This window comes from Meleagris gallopavo, chromosome 13 (genome assembly GCF_905368555.1).
Source record: "Meleagris gallopavo chromosome 13, MGAL_WU_HG_1.1, whole genome shotgun sequence".
NCBI classification, from domain to species: Eukaryota; Metazoa; Chordata; class Aves; order Galliformes; family Phasianidae; genus Meleagris; species Meleagris gallopavo.
In genome coordinates, this window is record NC_139416.1 from 10,007,046 (window position 1) to 10,034,199 (window position 27,154).

A 27,154-nucleotide genomic window follows, 5' to 3' on the forward strand; every position below is an offset into this window, starting at 1 on the left:
AAAAAAAAAAAAGATACATATGTGTGTATGTGGTTTTTTGTTTTTTTGGTTTTTTTTTTTTCCAAGAGAGGACATTATGCAGATGTGTTTTTTTGTTTGCTTGTTTTAAAAGGGCAGGGGGACAGGAAAATGAAACTGAGATGGGAAAGAAATCAGAAATTGCAAAACGTATTTGAGCAAAGGGAAACCACAGAAAAAAAAGATCAAAATGTGCAACGCATTTAACATCAGCTGCCCAGCGTTGTAATGTCACTGTATTGATGTTTGGTGTCCTGGAGCTTTCTCTTTAAACTGAAAGGGAAATCAATTGAACCTCAAAAAGCAAAACGTAGGCTCTGCAGAACATGGCTTTAGGCTTCACTTATAGGCAAAACTCTTGCAGAAAGGAAACTGCAGACAGTTAATTTAAATCATGATTAACTTAAAATGAATAAGGAAGCAAAGACTCAGGGCAAATAAATTCCTAAGTACTAAGATTTAACATACATTTCTCTTTGGAATACTCTCCTCTGTTTAGATCAGCACCCACCAACTCAATAAGCAAAGCCAGGTATTGTAGCTCTGCTCAAAAATACTGTTGAAAGTAATTCATAAAATTTCTTTATAATTCTTTTGGGAATCACTGAAAGTGCCACTGAGACCTTAATGTTTCCAAAGAAAAGTGTTTTACTGTGTGAAATGCAGCATTAAACAATAGGAAATACGAACATAGTAGGAAAAGATGACCTATTGAACAGTAAGGGTAACACAGAATTGCAGAAAAATTCATGCTGCTCAGAGCCTCCGCAGGTCTCTAGCACAGCTTCCTATTCCAAACAGAGCAGACTTCAAAGTCTAGTCAGGTTTTCCTGGACTACTGTACTTCCACTGGAGATTACCACTAGGATTAACTTTGGTTCCTGGAAATACCTGCTCAGTTTCCTTCCCATTTTCTCTAGGGTATAAGAAATAATAGTTTGACTCCTGTACAACAGTTTGACACATCAAAGAAAAGTCAGACTTTACTGTTGATGCTGCAAAAACATTCATTCAAAGCAGATGCTGCTGCATATTGGTGAAGCCATAGCACCACTCTGGCCATTGACTTATGCTTCTGGAAAGGAGGGCAGCGTGGCCTGTCACAACAGTGAGTGGAGGCTGTCATAGCTAGGACCTCATTTAAAGCTACACACTAATTTGAGAGAACTCAGAGTTGTACTGTATTGGTATTTCTGTTTGGAAAACATTGCTTCTGATCCCAGTAGTTACAGTTTGTAGAAACCGATTGTCTCACACATAATGGATTCATTTCTTTTGCATAAATGAGTGTGCTCATAACTAACACAGCTTGGTGGTAAAGGTGGAAGAGGAAGAAAAGGAAGCTTCACCCCCCATATAATCAAAATCCCAGTGATGTTAACGGGCTGTTTACACCTCAACTGAAGTTATCCTCAGTATCTGAACATGCTGGCGCACTGCACAGATACACCACAAACCAACACCACAGCCCAGAGGTAACAGCTCAGCACCAGGCTCCCAGGAACACAGGAACAGCACAGACTGGGGTTAGCAGGCCTGAGAGTGCTGACAGCTAGAGAAGAACTGTGGCGTGGTAGGCATTCCAGCCCTTCTCCTCTCTTAAACAGTCAGTGAACTACACAGAAGAAAACAAAAAAAATAAATTCAAAGCATAACTTTTGCAAAGCAGTCACTGGTTTCTTGGAAAAGATTTTAAGAGTAGGCTTTACTGAACACATAAAAGTTGTGAAAAAGCTCCTGCACTCTACCAAGCCTCCCATTAAACGATGCTGTCCAACCATCACTGTGCTGTTAAATGCCAGGCTGCTGCTGTGCTTTATACAAAGGCCACTAATGCATACACTAGCAAGTAAGCACTGGATTAGTTCTACTGCTGAGGAAGGCAAAAGTGAAACTATATTTTCAGTCAAAATTGTTTTAAACTTCTATTTACCACTGTCTTTCTCAGCAGTAAAAGACAGAAACACAGAGTGGCTTCTACCTTGTAGTCAGATCCAGCAATCTGAAGTGTTATTAACAACTCTGAAGAACAAGGACTGCTCAGGAATCCTTAACGTTAGAAAGGTGTAGATGTAACACTTAGGGACATGATTTAGTGAGTATGGTGGTGATGGCTGGACTAGATAACCTTAGAGGTCTCTTCCAACCTTAATGATTTTACGATTTCTGATTGCTTCACATCAAGCAATTAGCACTGTTTAATAGAGAGGTGCAAATTAAGAACCAGTCTCAAACTTACAATGACATTTTTACACAGATTGGTCACTTTGCCAGCAGAGTTCAACTTTCTAGTCTGTCACCTGAGCTGTTTTTGACCCTTAAACTAAGGGCCTGAGGGAAATGAACACAAGAGACATGTCGTTTGCAGCAAAGCCATTCTGCCACACAACATGCACATGCCCACCAGAAGCACACGGCTGCTGGGCACTGTGCTGAGGTGCTGCCATCCTTCTCATGATCTGTCAGACCCAACACAGCTGGGCAGCCACTGGGGAGGACTCCAGTGCAACCATGCTCTATCAGTTCTTCCAAATTTGAAGTGTTTTTGATGAGATGAAGCAAAGCTACACAGTATTGCTGCTCGCTCATGAATCCCTCCGAGAGAAGGCATCACAAATGAGTACAATTTAGGCTGTCAGAACTGTCACTTTTCTACATGTTTTAGTTAATGCAGATTTATTAATCCACATTAACAGTGAAAACCTTTTGTTTTAGCAGGAGAAAGAAAAAGGATACTGCAAACCCTTCAAGCTCTTACGACAGCTACTAAACATAGAACAATATTATGAAAATTCTCATTTTACAATCCCTGGAAGAGCAAAGGTATTTCTAATGTCAGCTACATTAGAACACTTTCTCATTATTTAAAACCTAACAAGACAAAAATATCTGCAGAGGTGTTGCTGGGCTTTTCAACACCTGTGGCTCACAGACCTCCTGAGGGTACAGTTGGCTGCATTCTGCTCCCACATCAAAGCCACAGCAGCCTGACTGCCCAGCTTCTTCCTTTGTCCCTGTGAAGTTGCACTGTCAGGGATTGCTCTTGACTTAGATTTAAGACTGCTTTCACTTGGGCACGGTGACCCTGATAAGTTACACAGTGCAAGAGAAGAGCACAAATTGCTTTATTAGAATCACAAACACTGACAACCACTAAATTCTACTCAAGTCTATCATGGTCTCTTCATCACTGAACTCTGCCCAAACACACTGCTACCTTCAATCACACCCACACAATGAAATGCTCCAGCTTTTTCATAACTCTCCTGCTGATTGACAGAGGCTTCTCTTACTCTGAATTAATTCCTTGTGTTCTTGGAGCTATGGAACAAGCCTCCCAGAGCAGCCAAATGCTGTGCAAGCCCAATCCTCCTCATCCTTCCCAGAAACATACTTTTCATTTGTTGAACAGCAAAGGAAACATCCTGAAAAATACCACAGTGCTGCATGTAACAAGGGCATCCAAGAAGGCACATTTCCTCTCCATTCCACATTTTAATTAAAAGGTGTGTGTTCTAGAAGCAAAGTTCTGTGCTGTCCTGCAACCTAGGATTTGTTTCTGTTTATGCAGACAGGACAGAAGGCCACCACTGCCCTGCTCTAAGATAGTGCCTTGTGTCCACACAGCCATCCTTGTCAGGCAAAGCAGAACAAAGAGGGAATTGAGCCCAGAAAATTGCTTTTCAAGTTGTCATTTGAAGTGAGATTTGGCACATGCCAAAAGAGTGATCTTTTCAAATTGAACCAAGACCTATAACTGTCCAGAAGGTGAGGAAGCTGCCATGTGAGCTGCTGAAGTTTTAGTTTGGCTTTGTTTCTCTTGTCCTGATCTCAGTACAAAACATGAATATATTTTACTCAAAAAAAAAAAAAAAAAAGGAAATATAAAAAGGTTGCTCAAAGCCAAGACAAGAATCCTATAACAAAGACAAGAATAAAACCCCAAAAGTGTATGTGCATTCTGTCTTAAGTTCACATTTGGAAGTCAAAAGCACAGTATCCTTATGCACTGCAATCCTGTCAATTCCTACCCATTGTACTTTCTTAGATCAGCCTTTGTTTATAAGGTGCTCTGAAAGTAATGCCTCCTATTTATTTCCTTAACACAATAACACAATTTGATAGAATAAAACATTCTTTTTCAATATAGTCAGCACCATTAGCTATGCACTGTTGTCAGCAATGAACAAGAGCTTGCATGCCACACATAACAACCTGTACCAGCAGAGGTGACCCACTGTCACCATCACTGCAAAGCACCACCCACAGCCTCACTGTGCTCACATCCACTGTTTGGTATCTGTAAGTGTTTAGCAGGCATCAGTGAATGTCCATCAGCACAATTTTTTCCACACAGAGGAATTCAATGACACACCTTTTCTTCATCCACACTTCCGTGTCAGATGGCATTGTGTCAGACTGCCCCTCAGCTGCCATCTGTTGCACAGCAACAACACGTAAGGGGATACTGGTGGGAAGATTCAACCCCTACTGCCATACCACCAACAGGCACCTCTGACACCACGGACCGACCTAATAGAACAGGAGTCACTGCTTTCAGAGAAGCTCTCACAACTTGCAAGAAAATTGAAGCTTTGAGTACTTTTTCCCAATCCAGTACAGGCAATAAAACGTATTGCACATCTACATTTATTAACCTTCTTGAAACGACACACAAATCAAAATAATTCAGTTACAAGAACAGGGGTTTACTTCTATTTTCAGCAGTTGCAAGGTGTAGCAATATTGTGAATTATATTTTTTAATTTATTTTTGAAGTCTCATCGTGATCCATCATTCCCCATTTCAGTAGCATTTGGATACTACCAAGTTTTTGTAATATTAATAACATCATAATGTTCATTAGTATGCAAATCTGTACCATCTGACAAGCTCTTGTTCTCTTCCATGAGCTCCTTTGTTGCTCCAGCCTCATGAATTTCACTACGAGACTAGATTATTATCAAACAGGGGGAGGGGGGAAAATGGACAGAATGATGTGGAAATTATAATCTCGGTTTAATAATGAATCTCGTTTCATATTGCAGTTTGTTTTCTTGCACCAGATGCTGCTGGGAGAAAAGGGAGCAGGAGGGAGGAAATTCTTACGGAACTGCTCCCACACAGTAACCTTTCCAGCAGATGCCACTGGAGGGGTGGGCTGGAGGGAGATGTTCCTTAGCCCCTTGCCTCATCTACATTTCAGATAACAACCATGATTCTGTCCATATGTTTTTGTGTTTCAGAGCATTTTGTACGGCATAAGAAAATAGAAATCTAACTCTTGCCATTCAATAGCTGATGGCCATTTCCTCTCCAATTAAACTGATATCAAACCATCAGTCTTAGTATGCAATCACAACAATTATTTGTTTAAAAACTATAATTATTCTTGGAGCAGTCTGTAGCTGAAAAAAAATACGTAATCTGGCAGCATAACAAGCAGCTTTTAGGAGTGCAAGCATTCCTTCCTATCCCAAAGACCAAGGGCCCCATCCCTACCCCTCCTGGACACGGCATTTCTGAATGTCTGGGCTGCCCCCAGTTCTTCTTACTGCCCTTCATCGTCTCAGTAGCTGGGTACCTTTGGACTACAGGGAATTTAGAGGAGAGCTCGCCTTTTCCTTGGTCTGTACAAATCTAAGCTAACTACATCCCCCTAGGCTGCCATATTTATAGCAATATTCTTTCAAAGTATTCTTCAGCAGCTGGGCTAGAGATAAGCTCAACAGGCTGGCACTTTAGGCAAACCACACACAAGGTGTTCTCTCAAATACAGGGCTGTGCCCTCAGCCCCTTCCCCACCAGAGACCTGGGGCCCATTCCACATCTCTCCATGCACATCACATGGAGAAGTGCATGGGAGACATTACAGCAGGAGAATGTGCTGCTGTTGTTTTGCACCAGGAGATCTGGTATTTTTTTGGTAGCAAAAGAATTTAGTCCTTTACAGTCTTACAGAACCTGGCAAGATTGGTAAACATAAATAATTCCTTAGAAAGTAAATAGGATTTACTAAAGTTGTTCCGAGATCCAGTATTAAAAACAGAGTTCTGTCCCTGCCATGAAAATTTATGTTTTATCTGAACTATTTCTTCACTATTAATATCAGAGTCATTTTTTAAATTAAATCTTACAATGCTTTCTACCAAGTACCACTTTAAAAACACACGTTTTTAAAGTCCAGTCAATTGCACAAAATTCAATCACCATTAAGCATGGGGGGTTTGTTTCCTTTCCTACTAAGTACAATTACAAGTAGGTTAATTTGATCACACAAACCTCAGTAACACTTTCCACTTGTTGTGGTTTAAGTTAGCAGGTGCTCAGCACCACACAGTTGTTCACTCACTTCCCTCCTTTCCAGTGGGATGGATATTAAAAAAAAAAATCCATGATGACAAAGTAGAGCTTGAGTGTTGAGATAAAAATACTTAGTAAGATAAAGAAAAGAAAAAGCATAATAATAATGACAAATTATATATATATATATAAATGTATATAACAAGTGATACACAAGTAATTGCCCATCAAGCCTCAACCAACACCCAGTCACCCCCTGAGCAGTGGATGAGAGTGATGGAGTCCCATCCCTTTCAAAACTCCTTCTGCATGATATCGTATGCTAATTCTGTTCCCTCCCAGCTCCCTGGGCCCTTTGCTGAGAATGGCCTTGGCTCTGTACAGCACTGCTTAGCAGCAGCTACAAACATCAACACTGTTGTTCTCCTACAACTGAAATATAGCATCTCACCAGACACTCTGAAGAAAGCAATTCCATTCCTAGTTTTTAGAGGTCTCCTCTTCTCAAAGCACAGCTTTTAATACTAGAGCAAGAATATATCTCCAAAAAGTTCTATGAATTTTGTAGTTAACCTGAACTATTAAAATCTCACAAAATTCAGAGAAAAGATTCATATATTCAACAAGAATGCCCAATTTTAAAAGATAATTGTATTATCAAAAAAATATTATGATGTGACCTACAGCACAAGGCTACTTCTGTGTTTTTTTTTTTCCTATTTAAATTACATATTCAGATGCTAATGTAAAATTGTTTATTTTAAAATGCAAACTAGCAATTCATAGCTACACATTAATTAAACCACCTCCAGTTCTTGTATTTTCCTAGTAGGGGGCTGTCAAAAAAATCAGAACTTTAGTCACACTGAAGTCACACCAACACATACAGGTTCCCTTTGTTCTATTCCTCATTAAGGAAAAACCTGTCATTAAGAGAATCTATTTAAAGCATGAAGGGAAACGTGTTTGGACTTTGATTATGGCAATTTAAAAAACTGCTATTCAAAGATGATTTTTTTTATTATTTAAATAACATTCCACATTCTTCTAACACATTTTACTAAGAAGATTCTTAAAGTAAGTGATAAAAGGTTACTTTTGTCTTTGAAGCTGAAATATGTAACTATTATTTCTTATCTGGAATTAGAAAAGCTTCAATATCATACATTTTAAGGGACTCATTATCAAAACTCACCAGACTTCATATAACAAACAAATGCTTCACTTCCTGCCCTTGTTTAAATTCCAGCTAGACAATTTTCTTTTGCTTTTCAAAAAGAAAGACTTCTTTTGACAGAGCAGTATCTTTTTGTTTTCAAACTGCACAGATTGCGGTTGGGAAACTATAACCATCTTCTTTTCAAAGCTTGAGAAATGGGGACAGTTGTCAGGGATGTATCTTAAGAGGAAGGCTTAAACAGAATAGGGTAGGTAAAGAAAAATAGCACTGTTTTGTTTGGGTTGTTTTTTTTTAAGCCAGAACAAGACTAACATGCAACTGGAAGTGGACAAGTAGGTCACATCTTAATGCAGAAGAATCACAACAGTCTTAATTCTCTTTACCTCCTACAGATTTGAAAGTTGGTGACCGATTCCTATCATACACACACACACACACACACATACACAAAATCTACTGGCAAAATACACAGATCTGCAAAATCATGTGAAGAACTGCACTTTCATGTACTTTCAAAGTTTTGAAAACTGATCCATCCTGCTGAAATTACATCATTTCATATGTCTGAGCAGACTTGCATCTTATTATCATTTTTAGATAACCAATCAATGCTATTTCCAACACTAACATTCAAATCTACATTTTCTACTAAAATCCAAATGATGTTGGTCTAAATGTCAGGTTGCTGCTGTATTCACTTCTGGGCAGATAGGTAGGAGTCATTTGTAATGTAGTTTTGATCAGAATTGAACTAGGGACAAAGTAAAAGCCTTACCCAACATGTAATCTAAAGCAACAAAGTAACGATGTGAAGCATAAAGAATGAACATATACATCAAATGCTCATACATTTTATTTACTTGAGAAATCCGAGTTGTCTCATCAGCTCCTGAATTTTAACCCTCTATTTTATGTAAAAGAAAGGCCGTATTGTGAAATAATATTAAACAAAAATAAACTTAGCAGACTTCCTTTGGTCCCCTATATCACCATGTGCTCGCTGCTCTCCTGTCAGCGCCAAGGAAGCAATGGCTTCCAGGAGGGATCTGTCTGTACCTGATGCTGCTCAAGTCCCCATGACGACTCTAGAGACCTGGCAGCAATGCTTGCTTCAGAACTCGGTTATTCTTTTTTTCATTGGTAAACTGTAAGTTAAGCTGAAGTATTTTTTAATTGATAAAGCACAGTAATGCAGAACTGTGCGATACATCAAACCATTCTGCCTTTCAAATGTTGTGTATATAGGAAGCAGAAATAGATCAGCACTGCACGTCAGAAATAAGCTCTCTTCTGTGACCTGGAGTTAAACAGGATTCTTTGCATTACTTCTTGATTCCTTGTTGACTGGAGCATGACAACCTGTTATGAATATTTTACTAAATGCCAGCCAACTATCTTTTTCCTTTGTGCTTTAATTAAAGAACATTTACCCTTGTAATGGATATTTAAATAGCAGGCAATTTTTTTTGACATCTAATACACTAAGGTTGTCTTGCAGTGACTACATGTTAATAGACATGGTAAATAGGGTAATTATAAATGACTTAGACTGGCAAAGAGCTATGAAAAAATCCTTAGAAGCATTAACTTAGTAAGAAAGGAAAGACATACTGCTTTACCGTCAATGCTGAAGAGTTTTCAATTAAAAAAATAAACATAAGGAGTTTTTTTGTTGTTCTTTGCCTGTTTCTATTTTACACACCCTGCTGCTCAGTAATTCTGTTTCTGAAGCTATCTCTTCGTCTGAGATTACAGTCCTACCTTTTTTTTTTTTTTTAAAATGCTTTGGACCATTTCTGTGATGATGCCCAACATGTTTGTTGGTAGACACTATAGTAACAGCTCCACATAATTCCTAGACTTTCCAAAAGCAAGAACATACTAGGAAACTAGGGCCGATGGGAAGTTAACTGGCTCACTGATTCTGCACTTTGTTTTTATACAGTAAATTTACCTCCTATTCAGTAGAGAATTAAATATCATCTACAAACTGATAATCTTATTAATTTTCATGGAAGAAACCAACTGAAGCGCATATCTAAGTAAATTCATCTATAAATCTAACAAAAACCAGAGCAGGTAAGCTGCAGTCAGTCTGTAACTGTGATCACGTGCAGTTATACCATCCAGGAAAAGGCTCTGGGCAAGGAAAGGCACTCGGTGATGAGTCTTCTACACAGCTATTTTGTGCTGTGAACAGTAATTAGAAATGCATACATACACACGTTATCTGCTACAAAGTTAAGAAAACCTTGTATTTGCTCTGAAATCTCTAGAACAGACCAAGTTTATAGGTAAGACATATAGCGTTATAGCTACGAAAAATAGCTCATAGTTTAGCATTTAGTAATCACAAACATTACCGTAACTTTGATGGTATTCTGACTTCAGCCACTCAGCAAAATACATACATTTGTACACTGCATGTCAGCAACAGGCAGAACACTAAATAGCAATGGCTTGTGAGACCCATAAGTGAGCTGAGATCTTATGGCTCAGACCATAAGGCTGTGTTACTGCCATTTTAATTTACTGTAATGTTAAACACTGAGGCACATGTTGTATTCTAATTCTAAAAGAGATTAAAAACAAAAGCTCTTACCCACTTAGTCTAACAAAGGGTGAATGCAGTGCCTACAGCACAATATTTGCAACCCACAAAGTCAGGGCAAGAAGTTAAAATGATTTTTATCAATTATTCAGTCTCAATTACCACAACTACAAGGTCTGCCATACCAACTTCTAGCACAGCTCATCCCACCAATTCCAGCGTGAATTATTCACTAAAGCACTGGAAAAATAATGTCAAGTAAAATGAAACTTCTTGCAAAATTACTGTAATTTTTGAAAAACTGCCAGATTCTGAGGAGGAAACATTCCCTGCAGGTTTACTCATTCAAACAAGTGAAGGCACAATGCAGGTTTGGCACTTAGATTATATTATTCTGCAAACCTTGTCCTTACAAACATTCCTAAAATGAGAAAATGCATTTCTTTAAAAGAAGCCCAAGTTACAGTAGTAGTCAAACTAGTACTTAGTAAAAGCAACTGTTGTTATTCATACGATTTACAAGAACACTAATACTTGAGAAAATCTTGTGTTAATTGGATGCATTAAAATTGACTGACACCACTTTTACAAAAATAATTTTATCCTATTTTTACATCCAGTACATTTCAATTTGTAACAAGATTAGATTCATAGAACATGTCAAATGAAAGAAACTGTAATACTTAGATCGTTTATCTTTTCCTACATGGACCCAGTAAATACGGATAGTCAGAAACACAGCATATTATCAAATATCTACAGTTAATTATTTAAATTCTCAAAAACAGAAGCATTTTGGTCCTAACTTATCTGCTCTCTGAGAATACAATGTGCAATTCTGACAGCTGCAGTCTGTGTTATACTTCAAAGGAATCAGGATAGCAGCTTGGGATGTCTTTTTTGATTGCATGCCATTGTGACCTCCTGCTAGACAGATAGCTGTCCATGAAACTGGACTGACACTGTATTTGCAAGCTGACTGTTCCTATTTCACAGAATATTTCTGGAGATTTTATGGTGAAGGAGTGAAAAATACATACTTTAAACAGGATAGCTCAAGCTTTAAAAACATTGTCAAGTTTTGTGATAAATTTCTCTTCTGGTTTGAGGAAAAAGTAATAATGAAGGTTTCCAGTCCATCATTTTTTTCATTGTCTCCAAGTTTCCTCTTAGATATTGAGGTCTTTAGCATCTTTTGTTTGTATCTGAATGCGCTAGTACTCCTGAAATAACACCACTAGCTAACAGCATTTAAAGAATCTCTACCTTTAATCCAAGCGTATCAAAACCCTACAAAAACTTACCTCTTCAGAAGGCAGAAATGTTTACGTCTGAAGGAAAACATTCAACTGTTGGTTTAGTAAATATAGGCAGATCGATCTGGAATAATACTTCAGACGTATGAAAACCAATAAGAAAAATGCATAATGAGATTTTACAGTATCTAATTCTACCAGGAATCTACTACCCTTGCTAATGAGAACACCGTCACACAGCAAAGCTAACCCAGCAGCTTGTTTGGATGAGGGGTACGTGGCATTGCTGGCCTCCTACATCCTCTCAGACAACAGTCTCTTCCCCTTCTCTCCTTTCCTCCTTGCTTCTCCTGCCTTTCATTCTCCCTAAAACAGCTTGTGTTCATCATATCTGACACCTCACCAGCACCAGTTTAAAAGATTTCCTCTACTTTCTTAATCTAGCAGCCTGATTTATTCTTAAAACCACCAAGAATTCAGGTCAAGCACCCACAAGAAATCTCTAGCTCCACCACGTGCCCAAAGCAGGACCAACGTCATTCCTCATCCTGCATCCGTGGTACTGAAATCAACAGACCATCAGGAGTCTCTCTGGTCCAGGAAGCCTCACCATTCCCCTTCACTTGCCTTCCTAAGTCACGAGGAAGTTTTTTTTCTCTGCTCATCTCATTACAAAACATCACTTAAGGCTCTCAGACAAACTATGCTGTTTGTCTTACATAGGCCACAGTAACTAGCTTCAAACCAGTCAAGAATGACTTGGCAAGGAAGCCATCATCTAGAATTCCTTCTGAACCTAGCCTCATTTACCTTGGCCCTAAATAGTCAGTCTGCATGCTGAAGAGCATCAAAACTGCCTTCACACCTCCTCAGAATAACAAAGTGCATCAGCAGCTACATCCCACAGGTCTCTAACATGGCTGCCCAAACAGCTACTGCTAAGAACTTTGGGAACAGGACTCAGCATCAAACTCCAGAGAACCTGCAGGGAAATCCTTGCATCTGATCAAGAAGGAACATCGGCACATCACAGTGACAGAACTAGCTGATTTCAGTTTGTGCTTTTCAGTTAAACCAGGAAGAGGTTAATTTAAGAATATAAACCTGAAGCGTGGCTTAAGATCTTGGACTAAATAGTCAGACATTTCTAAAATAAATATTTCAGCAGTATTTAAATAAACCAATTCCTAAAGAGTTTTTTCAAGCATTTCCTCCTTTCTAAAGACTATTCACTTAAATAAGCAAGACATAAAACTAACAGTATTGCAAATCCAAGGTGATGCATACTTTAAAGAGAAAAATTACTTCCTTAGACATGCTTATAATCAGCTCAACACCACTATCCAACAGTTTTCCTTTACACATTAATCATACTGCAGTGCTTGTTTGCTTTCAGATTTTCATTCTGTGTTGACTTTGTTCCTTTTTTCCCTTTACTTCCAGAAAATGAACCAGAAACAGACAACTGCATAGCAGTAAATGAGTTCTACATTAAGAATAAGTGGATAATTACAAAATTTTCAGGTACCCGTTCCTCCTGTTTAAGGTGGATATAATCTATCTTCGGAGAAAAAAAAAAGACCCACTTTAATAGGACAGTACAAAACTTAGAGAAAAATGTAGTTAGCAAAAATCACCTTGGGATGCACAAAACACCAAGTTAACAATTCAAAGATAACACTGCTTCTTACTTCATCACATGTGATAACAAATGGAAACGTTTTTAACTGTGTAATATTAAGTCTTCATCTAAATTGATTTTAGAAAGCCTTTATAACCATTTATTTTACTGTGCTTCTTGGGACGGCAAAATCATTGAACCATCATTACTTCTGGTGCAGACATTACAATCACCTTTAAAGATCTTAAATATTTGTGAAAAAATATATACTAGATGTCCATTTCTTAAAGTGCATTACTATTTCCCTGTTAATTGGTAGCACTTTACAGGGTTTTTAGTTCATTGCAACACTACATGCTTCACGTGGCAATCTGACAAACTAGCATTAGTTGCATAGACTTCTTCCAGATTACTGACCCACTGATGTACTTTGTAGAATGAAGTACCTGTAAAATTTCATTATTTATTGCTACTCACTTTCTACATTGCACAGGGCATCCTGCTGCCCACAATCCTTTCTATTTTGCATGTGAAAAAATAATTTTCAATGTAATTCTTTATCCTGATCTCAATTTCATATGCAATGATTAGGTGGTTTGTTTTTTGTTTTTTGATGTTTTTTTTTTTTTTTGAAATAGAGGCAAAAAATGGAAAAAAAAAGATTTTGTCAGACTCAATTCCCAAGATTCCCTTTATGCAATATAAAAATCTGAATGTAACTCTTGCTGTTTTTTTGTATCTATAATTCATTTCATCAGACTTTCTTTCATGTATCCATAAAGGGATTCAAACAATGGAAATGGTCTGAGTAAATATAAAGTAGGGTTTCATTTTACGTCTGGAACAACTTAGGCTTACAGATACAAAATTTCAGTTATTACATTTAACAGACAGAGCTATAAGCCTTTCAAACATAAGAAGTTATATTAACCTCCAACAAATGAGATTTTGACTCTCACTTGGGGTAAATCATTATGCAGCGCTACATCAATAATAGCCTTAATTAAATCTGTTCTCTTTTGGGTCAGGTTGGAGCCCCCAGAAAGGCACAGTTGGCTGTCTGGGCCTTTTGGCTATGACTGCATTATCAGTCAAAGCATTGCACAAGCAAGCTTAGTATGCCTTCCTGAGATCATTTCTGCTCACTTTACAGTAGCAAGAGATGCAAAGAAACCTAAACAACGTTAAAATACGTATTTCTAGCTAGCCAAGTGAAAAATGCATTTTGTTGTTGCATCACAGGAGAAACAGCAGACCTGGAACGTTCTGCTAAATGTGAAAAACATTTGTCTGAAGACAAGGCTCATCTTTTGCCTGACAGTGCGATATCACTCATCACAAGCTTGTTTGTGGAGTGCCTTCCCCTGACAGCGTATCTTGATGGACAAGATACACTTTGTATATACAGAATTATAGGATCATCTAGTTTGGAAAGGACTTTCACAATCACCAAGTGCAACCATCAGCCTGACCTGTTCAGTCTCACTACTAAGCCATGTCCTTTAGTGCCAATCCACTCATTTCTTAAGTACGTGGGGGCTCTACTACTTCCTGGGACAACCTATACTAATGCTGACTTCCCTCTCCAAGAGGGAATTTTTCCTGATGTCCAGTCTAAACCTCCTCTGGTAGGGGAGACTTGTGACCATTTCCTTTCAGTCTATCACTTGTCATCAGAGATAGAGACCTCTTTGCAGGTAGCTCACCTCCTCTTCTCCAAAGCAAACAAACCCATCTGCTCCTCACAGTTCTCATTTGCTAGTCCCTCCACTGGCTTCATCACTTTACTCTCCACACCTCTGAGCAACTCCATAGCCTTCTTGTAGTGATGTATATGTGTATTCTTGTAGTAAGAGATATATAGTGTGCAGATATACATCTTGTGGCAAGTGTGCGTACACTATCTGCTGAAATCAGTTACACAAAATGGATCTTCTCCACTCACTAATGAGCCAAATCCCACGAGTTCACACTGTTATTATAACCCAGATAGCAACAAAAATAATTGTAACAAATCAGATTTGGTTCTGCTCCATGACAATTCTCCCCAACTGGAATTCAGTGCTAGACTCACTGCAATTGGTGTAGATTAAAAAAAAAAAAAATCTCTGGTTCGAAGGTTTTCCACTTGAGGTAGACAAAGAACAAAAGCGTAATTATTCCCACTTGTAAAGAGGAACGAGTTGCCCAACATCACACAGGGAGGCTGCAGAAATAGAGTTCAATGCTGATAAGCTGATCTTGGTTCCATCGTCTGCTTGTGAACGGCAATGGAGACGAGATGCTACTGGCTAAGGCTCTTGGCAATTAGAAGGAATCTCATCTTGCATGGAGTCAAAGGGATTCATTATCCTTGAGGCATAGGAACAGGAAGTACTAAGCTAGATAGTCAGAAAAAAAATACATATGCTTTTTATGGAGATTACTGAAATTTTTAATTTATTTATTTTAAATATACTACGGAGCTCAGTAGGAAAGCTGATTTATCCTGTGAGTGCACAGCAGTTGCTCCCTGCTAGAGTTACTGTTTAAATTTAATTGGAATACACAGCACTTTTGTAACATTTATATCACAGAGAACGATTAAGAAAAGCAGAACAAGCCTTTCAGCTCACCACACATTTCTGCTGTGTGGTGATCCCAATCACTGAACCTAAGTGGAAATATGAGCAGCAGAATCATTTCTTTGCTGTCTGTTTCAGTCAGTAATTCCAGAGGAAAATTAAGATGGGCCAAGACCAGCAACCTGGGGCCTTGAATGGGATGCAGAGCCTTTCATGCCCAGGTCACTGCTCTTGATTCCAGCACAGGGCTGTGACAGCCAAGGAGTTATTGCCATCAAATGGAGGTTCAGTGGCCTAAGAGAAATCATCAAAATGGCTTCAGCTTCCTACAGGCACACTCAGCAGAGAAAGGATTGTTACATTTGTGAAACTGCATAGTCATCACTGATGTGGAAGTCTTTATGGCTTTACTCTACATTCCTAGAAATAGAATAGTGACGATGAAAAATCCTGTAATGCTTCATTTGACCAATAACGTTTATCGTAAATCTGAAGACTTAGTTCTTTCTTTTTTTTTAATTGTTTCTTTAGTTCTGTTTATACACGTTGTTTTCTCTGCATTTCCCAATGCTGCAGATCAGAAAATAAATCTTCTGAAAATAACTTTTTAGAAAAAATAATTTACACAGATACTGTGAGGTGAAAAATCTTCAAAGGCAGAGGAAATAGAAAATCATTCTGAGGAAAACCGCAACAACCTCGCAGAGAAACAAAGTTATAAACCAAGCACTTCTCAAAAGAACTAAAACTCCCAGAGAAGGGGTGGTCTGAGCCTTGCTGTTGGTCAGGCACACCTCCCGCTGCCCCCACATCACCTTGCTCTGCAGCACGGAGCTGGCCTGCCAGCCCAGCTGTGGCAGATGGCCCCAGAGAAGATCCTGGCTTAGCAGAAGGACCAGCATGCCATCCAGCCAGGGCTTCCATTGCTAACACGCTGGCATTTGATTCAGACATTAAATAGAACAGATTTTCAACTGAAAGCTTCCAATTTTCTACAGAACTTGGGTGAGTGTGGTCTATAAAAATCTATAAAATTTCAAGAGAAATATTTCAATAAAAGCTGCTTCTAAGTAATTTTAATATCAGAGCATAATGGCTATGAGCATTTTAGCTTTGTGCAATACATGTGAATGTGACCTTACATAGCTGTCTGCATATATCCAGCACTCAGAATTGGGATGACTAGGGAGTTCTTCTGGATGTACAAAACTTTTTGTAGCTTTCACATTGTCCACCTCAGGCTCTGATGTTCTTGTTTTCAACAAAACAGAAATCAGCTTTGCTTATGGATGTACGAGTTCCTTTACACACTCAGATTACCCATTGAATTGTACAACGTTTATGTATGCTCGAAGCAACACAACAATGGCTGTCCCTCTCCTTCCATTCAGAGCATACACAAAAAATTAAGAGCCTCCCTTAAACCATAACAAGAACATTAAGAAGTAGATCTTTTTCTGTTCACCATTTTGAACAAATAGTCACAAAATTATTTGGCTATAGAAAGGATGTCTAAATTTTTACAGAATAGCTATTTAATGACATCACTTTGTGTGGTGAAAACTAAGACCAATGAAGTGACCCCTATGGCAACTTACATGCAATATAGCAGCCTCCCAGAGTCCACACACAGCACTAAAACACAACTAACCACATGCTGCCAACGAGCATTTTGAAAACCCAGTGTAACAACAGGATTCAAGTAGAGACATTCTTGTTGTATTTCGTATTCTTATTAATATTCCTGATTTTGTTGATCACATTATATAGCTGCAAATGTTACAGAAAAGGCCAGAGAGTTATTCACAGTTTAATAGTTAAAGAGATGACTGAACTAAAATTTGTGCTGTTTTACTGTGAAAATTCTATGTTCAATAGGCCTCCTCACATCTCGTTTGCTGGCATGCTGGCTTGGTTTAATAGCACGTTCAGGAGTAGAACAAAAACATGAAGGGGAAAATTTCAAGAATCTTAATCAGTCTTTTTCTACTCTCCAGGTATGGCTGTACAGTCTGCTGTTAGAAGATGCACACAGATAGGATTTCTTTACTGATACAAAGTTGTTTCTACATATTACAGCTCTGAAGAGTACTCTAAGCATTATGCAATTTAAAGAACTGCTGCAAATATTTACAAGATGCAAACAGATTGTTTAAACGCTATCAATATATGACAACAAAAATGCAATACCAACTTCAAACTGAACATGCTTCCACTACAATATCATTATGCAATGTTAATGTTACTCTACATAGATAGCTAGATTACAATTCAAAGCTATGACAGATACCTGAATCCTTAATGCAGTCACTCCGGGATGCATTCTTTTGGGTGCCTCCACAGAAGTTAACAAATTTCATTCCTATTTAAAAACAAGTGAAAGATTACAAAAGACCAGCATCTACTGAAGTGCATGAATGGATTTCTTTCTGGAAAGTATAAAACCGCTAAAGCAAGCTGGGCTTTTATAAAGGTTAGGCTTCCCTACTTTTTGGTTGTGTTGCAATAAATGGCTCACTTATTTCAACATTTTAGTTTCTTTTTGACACATTAGTTAGGTGTACAATACAGTTTGATCTATAATTCAGAGGCCAAGCTTATTTCATCTTCACACTTAGGTACATCTGCAAAACTGTAGCTATGTGAGCCATTTTTAAACACTATAGAAAAAAATCTTGTCCCAGTGAAGTGAGTGAAATGGCTTCAGCAAACAGGTTTTGTACCATATATTACATAATTATATTCCTGTAGTAAAGAAGAAACAAAGACAACTACAGTGAAATAAAACAGGTCATTTCTAGTCTATGTTTTAAGGGAATACTATATTTTTGCAACCTTGTAGGTTTCTATAGCAGGGATTCTTGTCCCATATTCAGCTTGTTCCATACCACATCACATACTTCCCATGATTCCTAACAGTTGAGCTGAAAAGCAACTCCGCATGATAACCCCCTGCCCTACACAATGTGGAGATGGTATCTCAGCACCCAAGCTCAAGGAGGCGATACCTGAAATCCCTGTGCTAATGCTAACCTGAGGTCTCCTAACAGAAACCTGCCACAATGGGCATAACAGCAGCCCTGCTGCAAGGAAGCCTCAGAGAGGTAACTGAACTTACACCACTGCCAGGGATTCTGATCTGCGGTACAAGTCATGCAGATCCCAGGAAAAAAAGAGTATATAGGCAGGGATGACAGAAAGAGAAACAATGAGGTTCTTTCAAAATTGAATTTAAATAACCTAGGGGACAAAGGAAAGCTGTGGTAAAGCAAAATAAGATTGAAGGAGAGCAAATTCTTAGTTATATATATAACAACAGAGACAAGGAAGCCATGTAGGAAAAACAAGGAAAGGTAGTCTCTTGGGATAGATACAGGTGAGCAAACTCATGCACACATTTCGGCTTCCAAAATGGGTTCTGGCTAAAAATTCTCCATGATCACCACAAAAATAACATACCATGAATCTCCTCAGACTGCAGGCTACTTGCTCAGTGAATTTCCACTTCTGCTACTTCCCCCGTATCTGTATTCTTCTATCCCCAGTATTCCTCCTCCTTGTGCCAGAAAACATCTCAGTCTCTCCTGTTACAACATCCCCCAACCATCACAGGCAGCTGACACATTCATTGCAAATTCAGGCAGCTGGATCAGTGAAACCATCTGAGTTTTCTTGCTTGGAAAATTACCCTCACTGGCTCAAGAGCAGCCCAGTCTCCTGCCCTGCAGAGCTTCCAAAAAATCAGCACATAGGCCACAGTCATTCAGCACTCCACTGATAGACTTGGAAGGAAGAAAAGGGAGCGCAGAGGGCCGATCTTTAATATCTGTCTTGCTTTTGTCTGTAAAAGTGATATACTATAAGCCTATGAGAAAGTATGATGCTAAAGCCTTTTTCTTATAAGAAATGATGTTAAAGATGATAAAGACTTCCCCTGGCTCTTGCCCTGCCAATCTCAGGTACCTCCTGATTTCTTTAATTACCAGTACAAATTGAGTTACCACATACACAGGGAGAATCTTCTCTATTTCCATGTCATTCTATCCACTCTATAGCATTTACACTCTTAATTCTTTTGTTCTTGCTTCTCTTTGCTTATTATTTACTAACTATCATTTTTCTGGATACCTGTGATACCAATAGATCTAAGTAGTTTATAAATTAAGATGAATACCTAACATAATAACAAACACTCTAGACCAATATATAGTGGACAACTGGCATAATTACACTATGTTGCAAGGTAATGATTTTGTGAGCATTGACTTAAGAGTACATTGCCCATTAGTGCAAACACGTGTTCTTCTATTATGTTAACAGAGTCAAATAAAAACAGAATCACTATATTCCTCAGTAATGCTGCCACAGCTGATGTATGGATGTTAACAATGTGGATACAAAAGTGTTTATACCACCCGTAAGTTTTGGAGGGGCAGGAGAAATGGGATTTACAATCCTGTTATCCAAACTAAGCACTGAAAGAACAGCATCAAGAGATAGATAAATACCAAGGCAATAAGGAATTAATGACACATGAAACTGAATCTTTTTGCTCTCCGAGTCTCTCTGCAAATCAGGGGTATCAAACAAAGGTCAGGAAAGTAAGACTTGGAAAGCAATAAAAATATAACAGTTAGAAAAGAGAATCATAAAAATGTCACTATTGTGTCTTTGTTAAAACCATGCACCTAAGCACCTAAAAATCACAAATGTAACACCTGAGCACCGGTCTCCTCTGACCTGTAGCTTGCTTTCTAGAGCTAAGGAAGCCATAACTTCCCTTAAGTTCTTTTCTTGTCAATAGCTAGACTGCCCCAAGAAGCAAGAGAGCTGTGCACAGCAATCAGTTGTCTCCCACGAGTTTTAGGACTCCCTGCTTTACATTCACCAGCCACAAATTCTGCATGCAGCAAACAAGTGTGGGAACAATGTATGTATACCAAATAATTCTCCATACATTCCACTAGCTGGGAAAACAGCCATCATTTACAGAGGTACAGAAGCCTATTTTTATAGCACGAAAGGCCTGTCAGTGCTGTCCATAAATGTGATCTAATCCTGACACTCCACTGACTGACGGCAACCAGCGCGGTTCTGAACCAAGGCTTCCCTGTGATACAAGACTTGGTGGTCTGCCTCAGTCTGCCAAATTCCAGAGGTAGATAGAAATTTATTATGCATTATCTGTCTCATCATGTCAGAAAAATCTTAATTTTCCCTCAGGTTGCTTCCCAGTACTTGAGGTGTCACGGAAATATTTGCCTCCGCAGTTCTCTCCCAGCACAACTGATCAGCAATGTGGAACTCCAAGGCAGAGCCTGAGCTGAGAGCACACTCTATCGCTATACAGAATGTAAGAGTTTACCAGACGTTAGGAGTGTTTGGGTTGTACTGATAGCCTTATTACCTTGTTCTCCATGAAATTCTACTGGGTCAAGCTCAGAAATGAGATTTAAAAAAAGGAAGAAAAACAGCAAGACCCTGCTGCAAGTGGACTCTTTATTTCCCTTTTCAAGCAAGCACCTTACTGCATTCTCCAGGGCACCAGACAGCAAACAAAAAATAGGTGATGGCAAGTTTCTCATAAAAGCACGATCAATAATTGAAGTATAACTGTAGTATGGTTTATATGATTTTCAGTTTTGAGTGTGGTAGTTACTTTAGATCACCAATTGCACTATCAACAACTGGTCACCACTTGCAAGATTTTTTACACTGTCAACACTGTAGGATTCCCTCCTCTTGGAAAAGAAAAAAAAAAATAACAGGCTTTTATCAAGAAAGCATTTGGTCTTACAGGCATGCTTTAATTTTCTCCTACAGTAAAAGGAAGAAAAAAAGAGGCTACAGGTCAGATGAAGTACAGTCAGGCAACCTGGATTTCACCCTGCTCTATCCGCAATAAAGAAATAGCAGGCATACAGTGGCTGTACCTAGAGTCAGTTCCAAACAGTGAAGTATTTATAGTTCCATCTCCTTGTCAGTTTTCTACTGCATGCTAAAGGAAGCAAACTGCACTAATCTGATACCAAGCCGTATTGTTTTGAAAAAGGTATCTCTCATAACAAACACCATTTATTTACCTCTTCCATTTTGCTTAACATGTACTTGGGACTATAATTTATCATTTAAATCCTGTCTTTGAAGTATAATATTCTCTCTCTTAATTGTGAAAAATGTAGATTTGGGGGCAATATCAGAAAATGGAAGAAGGTCACGGCATTCTAGTAGGCTTTTTTGTGGTTTATGAAACCTTCATTAAACTTTTAGAAGACGCGGCCTTAAGTGGCTTGGGAAAAAGCAAAAACCTCAGAGTGCTCCTGGGGAACATCACCTGTAATTTATTCACTTTGAACGCTTTTTATGGTACAGCTCAAGACAGATGCATGACACGATTCCAACATCCACAAACCTGAGGCATGAAGTAATTGAATCCATAACCAGAAGCTGGTAAATGGGTAGTCTTATGAGTTATTCTGTAAGTGTTACATGGAGAACAGCTTGCTTCACAATCATTATTTTGCAGTAGCGTAGAAATCATGTAATGAGGACTTCATGCTGTTAGGATCCTAACCCTTGATTGTTAGAACATTTCAATCATATTAAAAAAAATGATATAGTGCAAGCAGATAGGGAGAAAAATAGTAATTGGAAACTCAGCAGTGGGTTAAAGCCACAATTTATTCACCATTTCCTTCACATTAGATGAAACATTAATAGGATTATTAATAAAGATTCTGTATTGGTTTTGTCACAGCAGTAATGCATCAAACTATTTTGCTCCCAAAAGCATATTAGTATACTTTTCTTAAGGATACAGAGAAGTCTTATCTAAAATTACTGAAAAAATGGTAATTTTTGTAGTTGCTTAAGTTAGAACATGACCTTTAAAGTAGAGAAGCAAAACCAATACACCCATCCAGTGATATTGATTTCTCAGTTACGTAAGGTGAATGCATTAAGGAAACTGAATTACAAATTAAAATTCAGCAATAATTCACTAAAAATAAGGTGCTGATGAAAAGTGATTTTCTTTTCAAGATGTTTCACTAATTTCCACCACATTTGCTATCACTGTTGCAGTCATTAGATCCTAGCAAACCTGCTTCTATTTCTGGCCATGTAGTTGTGGTACAGAATTGCTTTAGGCTTCATTATTGTTGTTACTTTCTCATTTAGTTGAGCTTATTTCTTTGGTCTATGACACTAGAAAAAACCCTCTTCCTACTAGAGTTACTTACATGCCCAGATCAACTTCAGAATTGGGAAGGGGAAGGATGGATGGGAAGATAGGTTGACCAAAGACTCTGACCTCTGCAAACGTGAGCATATTTTGTTGTGTAAAGCAGTATTTCTTCAGTTATGCACTGTTTGCTCCTTGGACTTTAAAAGAAAATTAACTGTCTCAGGATAAAAAACAAGAAAAAAGTATTCCTCTCAAAAGTATCTCAAGTGAAATAGATTCAAATAGATTCAGGTTTCTGCTTTAGCAATTTCTCATGACAGCTCCTGCATGGCTTTTTTTTTTTTTTTTTTTTTTTTTAATTCCTTCAGTGAAATTTTTATAGGGAGAACATTTTAAGAGTCCAGAGATTAGCAGAAAGACAAGTTTATAAAAATGATGTATATATGACATAATTAAACAAGTATAAAACACTCCAATTTTTAGTTATTTCCAGTTCATTTAACTTGAAGGATAAATGTACTTGGAAAATGATTTTGCCTTTATTTTATATTTATATAGATATATAAAAGTAACAAACCAGCAATATATCTCAGGTCAATCTTAGAACACTAGCTTTTACACACAAACCCAGCTGCTGCAAATAATGATGAGATGAAAAGCCACAAAACAATAAACAGGAAGACTTCTCGGGTTAGAGATGGGAAGGAAGCAGCTTGCTTTGAAATAATTATTTTACTGCTGAGCAGAAATGGCATAATGAGAACTTCACGCTGCCAGAAGCTGTAACCCTTGATTGCTGGAATACAGCTGTCACATTAAAAATGACACATTGCCAGTAGATTGGCATTGCTGCAGTAATCGTAGATCTCGCATCTGTGCTATGCTTGTCCAATTAAGGAGATTCTCAGTGCAAGTCTAGGCCAAGGTTAATGAAATTATTTAATATGTTTTATTGTAGCAGTGCTGTTAAAAGAAATGCACGGAAAAGTAGATTAAAACTTATTTTGATTGACAGTGGAAAAAATTGAAAAGCCAGAAGCTGTACTGTCTTTAAAAAACCATTGCACAAAACCACGAAGCATTTTAACCAAATTGAAATAATTTTCCGCATGGCCTTGACTTAGGAAAACAAGCTTAAGAATACCTTAAAGACAGAGCACATTTCTAGAAGAAATCACACATTTCTATATGAAATCCTACTCCTGAGGTTTGTGAGACACGCAGCCCTCACTGTACTTCAGCTCCTTACTAACACCTCCCAGTACAACCAGCGATACCTGCAAACTGGGTTGCAGCTGCCACCAGGAAGAACTGGTCTGAGCAAAGCCAAGTCCTTTCACTGCTGATATCATCTGCTCAACAGAACACTGCCTTATGTAAACGTTCACATCTCTGAAAGAAGTAAACTACTGAAGTTTCATAGATAAATACATCGTGTTTCATTACTGCAAATATCTTCATTACGATGAAAACAGTAAGAAATCTCATTATCTATCTGCAGCAATGAAAAGTCATGAATCAGATTCTAAAGTACTATCATTTTAGCTTAATAAGTTTAAAGGTTGAAGTAGCAAGTAGTTAAATGCCAAGTAGTTACTTTGCCACATATTAAGATCCCATTTGCCAAGAAACCAGATCAGTACCCACAGAGGAAAATCACCTCACAAAGGCACAAATAGAAGCATTGTCTTTCCCTGTGACCTGCAATATCTTCACCTCCCCTACTCATGAACCCATCAGATTATGATTTGGCACTATGCTGTTATTAAACCTCCCTGAGAAGCAGTGAAGGTTACGAAATCTCTTCCAAAGAAATGACAAGAGTAGCAGCAACAGACATTTGAAAAGTGTCTGTAGGTTTTATTATTTGCAGTGCTGCTCCCGTGTTCCAAAACACTTCTAAAAATAAAATACACTGTCTGAAGGAAAAATACTAGGGTTCACAGATGAAAAGTTGGGGGGGAAGGGGAGGTAAAAAATTAACTAAAAATTAATTGACCTTGCAATGAGATATCCAAGTGTATTCAGAGAGAAAAAGAAGAGTTAACATGGAATCATTTGAGTGGGAAGGGACCTTTGCAAATATCACCTACTTGTGTGACAGAAGATCCATTTATCAAATGCCTTGCTGTGAGATACAATTGAGGAATTTAAATGGGTCACCAGTCACCAGTCCTAAATCCCTGGGAGTTTAATGGACTCCACAGAGCACTAGGTCACACCTTTGCATGCATGGGAGCAGTTTGGAAACAGATGCCATCAAATATCTTGAAGGAATGGAAACATCTCTGGAACTCAGGCATTTGTCCAGACTGAGTAGTCAGCTGAGCAAACAGTTATTTGGTATGATTTTTTTGCAGGTGTAACTAGGTATAAAGTGTAGCTTTTTCATTCAAACTTTAATGGCAGCAGGCAACAAAAGTGTTAGTAGTCTACTGTCAGGAAAGAAACTCACACTTCAAATAGTCTAGACAAATATTTTTCTGTGTGCATACTTGTCTGGAATGACTTAGTACTACCTGCTAAGGATTCCATGTGCCTCATGCTCAGTTCTCCCTCTGTCCCACCAGAGTTTGGAGATAACCAAGATAAGCAGTGAAGTTACATACCGCGAACACCTACTAAGACGAATGAGGAATTTCTGTAAAGCTTTGTTCTGTAATAATATAAGCATAATAACACAAAGTCAGCCGCAGTACAACTGCCTGTAACTACATTAACTTTCAATTAACTTTTGTTTGAATAATTAGCTGCTACTGAAAGTTTCACTGATGTAATGAAGCCCATCACAACCAGGATTCTAATGGACACAAAGCCATTTTTACCAGTACAGACATAGCCCATAGCAGTTTCACGCTCCATTAAATACATACAATTACAAACTCCAATCACTGGGAAAGCTGAGATATTATTTTTTCCTTAATATTTTCTTTCCTAAACTACTCAACCTATATTATCAAACTGTGTCATGTATTGCCAAATAAGAACTGTGTTACTGGCCTTTATCTGATAGCCTGCTGTAAACAACGCAGTGCCAAGCACAGAGTGCAGAGATGCTGGCACCTTGCTGTCGAGGTGCATGCAACTATTTATGGAGCAGACTGTCAGTCAAAAGAACTTGTTAAGCAATTCTTAAAAATACAACAAGGAAGATTACCGTTAAGCTCTGTGTAACAGTTTCTTCAATTTATACTCTTATTGCTTTATTTTTGCTATATTAAGGCTACTTGGGCAACAAGCACTAATGAGAACAGAGGAAGAAAAAAAAAAAAAAAAGATGCATTTCCAATACTTTGTTATTATGCCTTACCAAAGAATTTAATAAGTTGAATTTTCCTATTAATGCAATTGAAAATTTAATGAGCTTCTTAATTTATGACTTCAGCAGGCTTGAATTATAAAACAATACAAGCCGCACTCTAATTGCCTGAGTGTGTCTGAAGATGACAGGGTGTTTAGGCTTTCACATTAGCATCTAATCTAAATATATTAACAAACAGTACAAAAAGTCTTTACAGTCATTCAAAGCAATAGGACAGAATTTTTTTTTCCGTGACAAAGCCACACCATTAAAGCCTTATTTTAACCACATAATTGTGGAGGATCTCCAAGTTCTTTGCTTAATATTAATAAAGTTTTGTGATACTCTTGAGAGGTCATTAAGAAAGACTATTCCCTCTATGCCAATAACTAGAAATGAGACTGAGGTGGAAGTATCATGAAAATTTAGGGTTTATGCCAGGTCTTGGAAGGTACTGAACACACTGAGCTCTAAAATGTGCCTAGAGCAGTAGATGTGCAGCACTTCAGGGCAGAGAACAGCTCTATCTCCTGTTTTGTGTTACTGCAGCTTTTTTCTCTAAAGGCTTTCCCATTCATTTTAAAGCTTACTGGTTCTATACAGTTACCAAGAAGTCACTGTGCTGATCTGCTCTTGGTCAAAGGCATTGCAGCTGGGAGTCCCTCTGGTCTAACATTGGGCAGTTTCATGTAAAATCTTAAGATCCGCCTGATCTACCCTGCATATTGAACACACGCACGATGCAACCTCTGAGTTGCACTTGGTCAGAACAGATCTCAGCAATACAGCAGGACTGGTCAAAAAGGACATTTTCCATGTGAAATTCAGGCTTTCAGTTTATCTTTACTCACTCCCAAATTTTTTTATCAGACAGAAAACCTGGAATTCACTCTCATATCTATTCTGTATTTTGTTTTTATTTCAACAGTATTCAGCTATTTCTTCACAGTTTACTAATAGCACTAACTGCAAAATTTTTATTTATATTTATAGAAATATTTATAGAAACCGACATTCTATTGCTTTCATTTTTGAAAATCACTGTCAGTAATCAATACTTTTCTACTCTTTTCTTTAAAACAGAAAACACACACAGACGTGTCATTTTTTTTCATTTGCACTGGCTATGTTACTGGAGTTCAAAAATGCAGTAGATTGATTGCAAGTGATCTCA

At 38.1% G+C, this 27,154-nt stretch overlaps 1 protein-coding gene across 13 annotated transcripts in view; it reads left to right on the top strand.

Annotated features, from left to right (window-relative positions):
- Positions 1–27,154, top strand: part of CHST8 (carbohydrate sulfotransferase 8) — a 165,092-nt gene that overhangs the window by 122,759 nt on the left and 15,179 nt on the right. For 2 of the 13 annotated variants that reach the window (XM_085234529.1, XM_085234531.1), the window contains one exon: positions 2,737–2,841. The exons of 9 other annotated variants lie outside the window; for them this stretch is intronic. The gene's annotated coding sequence lies outside the window, so the exon portion shown is untranslated. Of the gene's footprint in view, positions 1–2,733; positions 2,842–20,728; positions 20,847–27,154 lie in introns of those variants that run through there. 2 more of the 13 variants (XM_085234528.1, XM_031555390.2) reach the window with 2 other exon arrangements.